Here is a 7500-nt window from a genome sequence, read left to right on the forward strand (position 1 = left end):
TCTCACCTTCCCACTTTCCTTTCTCTCTCACACACACTCTCACTCTCTCTCTCTCTCACACACACACACACACACACACACACACACACACACACACACACACACACACACACACACACACACACACACACACACACACACACACACGACTCCTGCTTACTTCTCTCCCTCCCTGGCAGTGTGAAAGCGAAAGCCTTTTGTGTGTGTGTGTGTGTGTGTGTGCGTGTGTGTGTATAGGGGGATTTCATGGCACATGCTGCCCTGAAAAACATGCTTACAGGAACTGTGGTGTGTGTCATGTGTGTGTGCGTGTGAGTGTTGGTGGGTGGGTGAGTGTGTGTTTGCGCCTAAGCATTTATTTAGTTAATATAGAGAGTGAGTGTCTGTGCAGGTGTGTTACTATGTATAAATGTGTGTGTTTGTAGAATGTGTTTTGAGGGTCGTTCCAAGAAAAGAGGAACACACACAAAGTGTTTGCGACATGACACGAACAGAATCAAATCAAGGTCATAAACGCCTTAACATAGAGATACACAGACGCACACACACGACCCCATTGCAGTGAAACCAGTTTTGGTTAGATGAGGGTCATAGCAGCCCTTACCTCCTGTCCATAAACCCCCGATGAACTGATAGTCTCCTCTCCTTTCTCTCGTCTCTCTTCCTTTCTCTCGTCTTATCCCTCTATCCTCTCTCCCTAAACGGGACGAAAAACAGGTTCAACAAAAAAAATAAAAAAACAACATTTGTCAACTGTGTCTGTTTGTTCTTGTTTTCACAGTCTCACACATCATTCAATGAGCATAACTGACACCTGTGCAGAGATGAATGGGGAAGATGGACACTGAAATGAAAACAAAGCAGGCCAGTGATACTAATGTAGTCCGGCACGCATGCTTTGGAATCAGGTGAGTTTAAAGGGCACGTCATTTGGAATGGTGCGAATATCTCCGAATGGAGACAGCGCCGTGAGGAAGTCAAGTCGACCTGATAGGACTGGCCACCAGAACAGGAAAGACAGCACGGGGCGCCTCCGCGCCGCGTTGCAGGACAGCAGTGCTACAATGGAGGGACGTCCCTTTGGCATCCTCGCAAGGCCCCGCTGGCCTGTCCTCGCGTGCCCTTTGCACTGTTACTGAACCGGTATGTGGCTGACTGGCAGCCTATGTGTGGAGGGCAGGTAGGCGCATGAGCAGCACCAACAGAGCCAACAGGTGGCTAGAGGTAAGTCGAGAGAGAGAGAGAGAGAGAGAGAGAGAGAGAGAGAGAGAGAGAGAGAGAGAGAGAGAGAGAGAGAGAGAGAGAGAGAGTTCAGTGGAGGCAGGGAACTCCAGCCTGCCCCATTAAGTAAATTACACAGGTAGTTTTACCATGCCACAGCTTGGTAGAGAGGGGGAGAGAGAGGGGGTTGGGAGGAGAGGAGAGACAGGCAGACAGATAGACAGGTAGAGATGGGGAGAGGGGGAGATAGAGGGAGCATGGAGGAGAGACTGGTGGTGACAGAGACAGAGGGAGGGAGGGAGAGGGGGGGGGTGAGGAGATCACTTAAATTAACTGATATAAAGTATAATAAAAAAAAACTATCCTACAAGACCTCAACTGAGCAGCATCACGCCATTCCTTGAAAGAGAGGAGAGGGAGGGATGATTCAGATGCGATATAACCTACCCCTCAGCCACACACACACACACACACACACCTGGAAAACTGAGTACTTAAGAACCGTCCATTTAAACGTCAGAGGCAGGTATTAGAGGAGGACGGGCGACAGGTCTGTCTTTGACGCCACCGATCAGAGGAAATAAAGGGGCCGTATTACAGTCGCTTCTCGTGTAACTACAGCTTGTGACGCGACACGGGAGTCAGATGGAGAGGCCAACGGCCAACCCCAGCCTGCCCGACGGGTTCAACCGGTCCGTCACAACCGTTCTGGGCGAGTCAGCAACACTGTGGGAAACAAGCGTATGAAGCCCACTGAATTTCCAAAATGCCAATTCACTGGCGTGTATTTTAGGTTTCATAAAACTACATGTTGTGAACTTTAATAGAAATGCATTGCAATATTTACAACCCAAATTATGTAGGCCTTACCTACACATAAACAATGCACCATCATGCGAATGATCCACAATAACAAAAATAGAAACATGTTTTGCACCGAAGAGAAAAAGCACATCGTTTGAATTTGATTGCCCGGCGGCCTTAGAGGTCGTTGAAGTGCGTGACAGCAGTTTTGGTTTTGGATGTCGTCCGGTGCTGCGCGCTATAATTAGCAGACAGGCTATACCGAGGTCTGCGCGAGCCTGCTCACCTGTCCACAGAGCGCGCAGGTAACGCACTCGACATCAGTGCGCTCAGCGCAAACACACGACATGAATGTCACAACAAAGATCTTAATGTTGGGAGCTAATATTTTAAATCCTAAGAGGTAGAAAGGCAGTCGAAAACGATGGGTAGAAATGATAGCAGACACGTCACACGGGAGTTACCGAATACCCGTGACGTGGTTAGTCCTCCCGTGACCCCGGACAGAAGTGAAGGGAAGGAGGGTGCTGTGGAATTGGTCATTTCGCTATGAAGTCTTACGACAGAGAGCATCAAAACATGTAAATACATTTATGCTACCGGACGAATTACTAAGAGATAGTTTACCTGCGCCGGTGTGTCACCTGCGTTGTCTTGGCTTGTCCCACCTGACTGGTTCTTACTTCCTGGATTAGACTCTGGCTGTACCACCCCCGTTTGCCCCCCTCCTGTATCTTCCCGGGGAATACCTTCTCCCCTGACTCGCTTCACCGGCACTCTTAGCAGCGTGGCTTATATCCCCGAGCGGGTATCTTTTAAGCGCCGCTCCCCGCTGTCTGTACTCCGTAGCCGGCGTTTCTGATCCCCCCTCGGCTCTCCTCTCATCTGCTTGCAGACCGCCGGTCGGATTGGTTGCACTGCCCCCCCCGCACAGAAGCCGCTGGCCCACTCCCGACTCCCAGCTCCTCCTTATACCGAGAACCAGGAAGCGGCTTGCCCTACTTACACCACGCCGCGGATTGGCTCTGGCGGGCTACAGAGAACTGGTAGGGTGGGGAGGGCACTGGGGGGGGGGTCGGTCACGGTGCGATAGGCCAGCGCCGATGTCTGTCGCCCCGAGGAGGATGTGAGTGTGTGAGAGGGAGAGAGAGAGCAAGTGTGTGTGTGTGTGTGTTTGTGTGGCGAGAGAGTGAAGGGGGGGGGGGGGGGGGGCAGCACTTATCACAGGTGGAGGAGCTCTTGTAAGTTGAGTCAATTGTGATTCCTTTAGACCGTTTTGGTGTGTATGTGAGTGACGTGTGTGTGTTTGTGTCGGGGGTGTGTGTGCAAGGGGGAGTTGCGCTCAGACCACGTAAGCAGCTGCTTACTGTAATGGCCTGGTGATAAGTTACTCCCCTTGCATACTTCTCCATTTCTGTTTCTCTATCCTTCCCCGTTTCTGGTTTTAAACACTTACACACACACACTTAAGCGCACACACACACACACTCACACACACACACACACACACACACTCGCTCTGTGTCTCTCCCTCCCTCCCTCCCTTCTTCTCTCTCTCTCTCTCTCTGTCTCTCATTTAGGCTGGTGCCATTCTGTCACTTGTCATTCAACAGTCATTTGCAGGGCCATAAAACATGAAGACACATCTTACTGAATATGCAAATCTAATGGCTTGGATGGCCATTAAGGGAAAACTTTTACTTGACAGCACGCTGGTAACACACCCTACAGTTACAGTGCATATGTTTCAAGCTGAGGCAAATAAGTCTGGAGCCTGGCCCACTAAAATGTCTTAATTCAGAAACAAAACAAACAAGCAGAAGGAATAAAGCATAGTGCTCTTAATGGGACGCTGCAGGTGTTATTCATTGTTGTCACATAACTGTTGTTAACTGTGTTCAGTTAAGGCCATTCTTGAGTTCCTATACTAAATGGGTGAGTGCAAACAGCAGGGTGTGATTCATTCTAAACTTTGACTTTCAAGTTCCCCAGAGAAGTTCAGCAGAATATTGTGTCACATCCTGTTTGGTTCTGGTCCGGGTTCGGGCCAGTTCTGGGTGGGTCCACCCGGCTCCATCACCCTGAGCTCTGAGGTTTCTCCCAAGTGCTTAGTGATGCAACAGACATGGAAAACAACGCCACTGACAGCAGACAGACATAGCAAAGGACAAAAATGACATCTGTTACTAATAGTTTGGCTGACATTTCTATCCAAAGCAACTTACTGTACATACTGTACATCATTTATTACAAGTCTCCCCAGAGCCACTCAGGGTTAGAAACCTTGCTCAAGGGCACAACGGTGGCAGTCAGGACTTGAACCCCCAATTTGTCTGGCTACTGCATGCTATCCAGTTCCTTAGCTACTACACTACTGTTACAATGTCACATGCACTGTACTGAAAAGGAGATAACACATAGTCAGTTATCAGCAAACACAATACATTGAAATAGACATGGGACACATGATCAAAAGCATGACATGTTGGTTTAACAGCAGATCAGGATAGGCTTCCTGTAATATGAGATTAATGCCTTCTGAGCACATGTTTGAAAAATGTCTAGTCCACTCACTGTTACTGTGAGTGTCATTGCAATTCAAGATGTAATGCCGGCCCTCTTTGACCCCTGTGCCCCTGGAATTTTGAGGAACCCAATGCATTTTTATACAGACTCGCAATCATAATGTGGTTGTTTAGAGTAGCCTAATAGGCTACAGATCTATTATGCAGCTCAGGCAACATCATGTGTATATATCGTCTCAGCTCAGGCAACATCATGTGTACCTATGGCTGTCGTTTCAGCTCATGAATACGGCAGAAAAAATAGCCCTGTTATAACCTATAATAATGTGTGTGACACAGTTTATAACAATAACCATAAGTCATCGATAGAAAAAATAGCCCTGTTATAACCTATAATAATGTGTGTGACACATTTTGTAATCAATAACCATAAGTCATCAATGGGAAGACACAATGCACACAGAAGGAAACAAATATCAGCCTTTGAAGACACCTGGTCCCCCTTTTTAACGTTTCTAAAGTCAACAAAAACACAACTACAAGCCGTACATTACCAGAAACATACCTCCCTCTTCCGTTCTGTAATTACCCCCCCCCCTTTTCTTTTTCTTAATACCCCCCCTCTTTTCTTTTTGTTTTCTTTTCCCTTTTGTTTTTGCCCCTGCAGATACCACTTTACACACACACATAGGCACACACTATCCACACTCATGCATAACATGTTTGCCAACCCCTTTCAACACCCTGTGACCACCTAATACTGTGACCACAGAACTGTGACCACCTAATATGAATCACAGATCATTCTACCCAATCACTAATAATGCGTCCTTGTGTTTGTTAACTGTCCTGTCCAGTCCCGTCCTGTCAGTTCTCTTATTGTCCTGTCTCACTTCCCTCTGTTGCCTGTCTGTCACCTTGTCGTGTTTTATGTGTTACACTCTGTACGTGGTGATATAATCTCCCCTCATATGGATCCAGGGTCTCACTAAAACAGGGTGAATGGTTACGGTAAGACAATAGTAAATGCACTAAATATAAATCTAAGTCTGAATGTAACATATTTTGTATGCTATAATATATATATATTGCTTTATTAAAAATAAAGCTGTCCTCCGAAGAGGGGGGGTGGTGGTGGGCCCCCAAAAAATAAATATATATATATTATATCCAAAATAACCAAGTCAGTTAGCCCTGGCATTTTGAGTTGACCTTTGGTGTGGTTTAGCCCCAAAAAGGTTGAGAAGCTCTGGTTTCGACAACAAGGCCTAGTTGGTCCTCACTCCTCGACAAGACAGTAGCCAGGCTGGCCGACGCAAGCTCTCGTGTTCCCATAACTGTGCTGTGCTGTGCTAGCCACCGAGTGGCCTGTGTGCCGATGAAGTGCTGTGAGTCAGCGGGAAAGCAGCGTTTATGGTAAAGGGAGGCCACCCGTACAGTTAAGTGATTCACCCTCTCCAAAACAAAAGCGAATTTAAACTGCGATCAAGAGGTTCAGTGATTAAGGCCACACAGCAAAGCGAGAGAACAGAGAGGGAGATGAAAGAGAGTGAGAAACAAGGCAGAAAAAACAAAATTGTGTTTTCTTCCACATACCGAAGCCATTGTGGATTGTCTTTTGACACACACACACACACACACACACACACACACACACACACACACACACACACACATCCTTCGGTCTTAGTCGTGTGTACACACACACACACTGCATACGCACACTTACATCACAACATACACGTTACAACATGTACAGTTCCTTTCATTTTTAGATTCAGAATCAGCTTTAGCTTTTATTGGTTATTTTCTGTAATGTACTTAATGTTATTTTACTCTAATCAATGTCTTGGGAATTCAGTTATCTTATTGTGTTTTAAAACCAATTCATTTTAAATCTAAAGTAAACAGCTATTTGGGTATTGCGTATATCATTCTTCTTTCCTTCATGTTAATTATTAATATATAGATATTAAATTTATATAAATAGTACCTTTTTCTATTTTCAAGAGAATTTATACATTTCCGTCTTAAGCACTTCACATGAAGTATGCTCTATAAATTAACTGTGTTTTCTTGGCTTTAAATGTCAGTGAAACTGGAGGAATCACGTAAGTTTGTCTAAGTCTACCCCCACCTCTTCACAGAATAACATAATGTGTGAATGTGTGTGTGTGTGTGTGTGTGTGTGTGTGTGTGTGTGTGTGTGTGTGTGTGTGTGTGTGTGTGTGTGTGTGTGTGTGTAAATATAGCAGCTTGTGGTTTCCCCCTCTTGCTAACCCACGACCCTGGCTGATGCAGTTTCCTTCTGTGTGTTGGGATTCTGAGTGCTACTGTACTGTTATGTGTGTTCGTGATTGTGTGTGTGTGTGCGCGCGCGCGCGCGTGTGTGGTGTGTGTGTGTTTGGGGGGGGGGGGGGGGCTCAGGTCCCCTCACATGTTAAGTAAGGTATCTTGTGTTGTGAGTGATGCACTCTGACTATCTGTCTATCTAGGGAGAAACATGCAGAGATTAATCTCCACCTTAGAGCTGACAGGAAGTGCACAAGATCTGGGCCAAAGCCTAGGACCCTGGCCTCCTCGGACTTCATGAATATCAGACTTCAAGCACTCATTTGTTATTCATTAATGTATGAGGCGTTATGGCAGAAGGTGGCATAGACCTAATTAGTCATCATCAAATGGGCCTAAGCTGAAGAACGTGGTTGGACTGGCATTTGGTCATGGTCTGTGTCTCTCAGTAATGCTTGATGTGCCATCTTGAGGTGTGTCTGTCTGTTGTGTCTGGTCTGACAGGTGTCCTAACCCATCGGAAGTATGGAAGGGAGTGGGTCTGACTCCACTGTTCAGCCTACTGCAGGTGTTCTAAGCCTCATTCAGTGAAACACTGATGAAGGAAGGTGCCCACTAGATAATCCTGGTGAAATGCTCATGAGGGTGTCTCGTTGTT

General features: G+C 46.5%; 1 protein-coding gene across 2 annotated transcripts in view; it reads right to left on the reverse strand.

Annotated features, from left to right (window-relative positions):
- The window catches only part of zbtb7b (zinc finger and BTB domain containing 7B), a 25517-nt gene extending 22397 nt beyond the window's left edge, over positions 1-3120 (reverse strand). Inside the window, exons 1-2 of one of the 2 annotated variants that reach the window (XM_042108507.1) lie at positions 2653-3120; positions 605-697 (exon numbers count right to left, since the gene is read on the reverse strand). The gene's annotated coding sequence lies outside the window, so the exon portion shown is untranslated. The remainder of the gene's footprint in view (positions 1-604; positions 698-2652) is intronic. The other variant, XM_042108508.1, reaches the window with a different exon arrangement.
- Between the last annotated feature and the right edge of the window lie 4380 nt (positions 3121-7500).

This window comes from Alosa sapidissima, chromosome 10, assembly GCF_018492685.1.
Source record: "Alosa sapidissima isolate fAloSap1 chromosome 10, fAloSap1.pri, whole genome shotgun sequence".
Classification (NCBI taxonomy): domain Eukaryota; kingdom Metazoa; phylum Chordata; class Actinopteri; order Clupeiformes; family Clupeidae; genus Alosa; species Alosa sapidissima.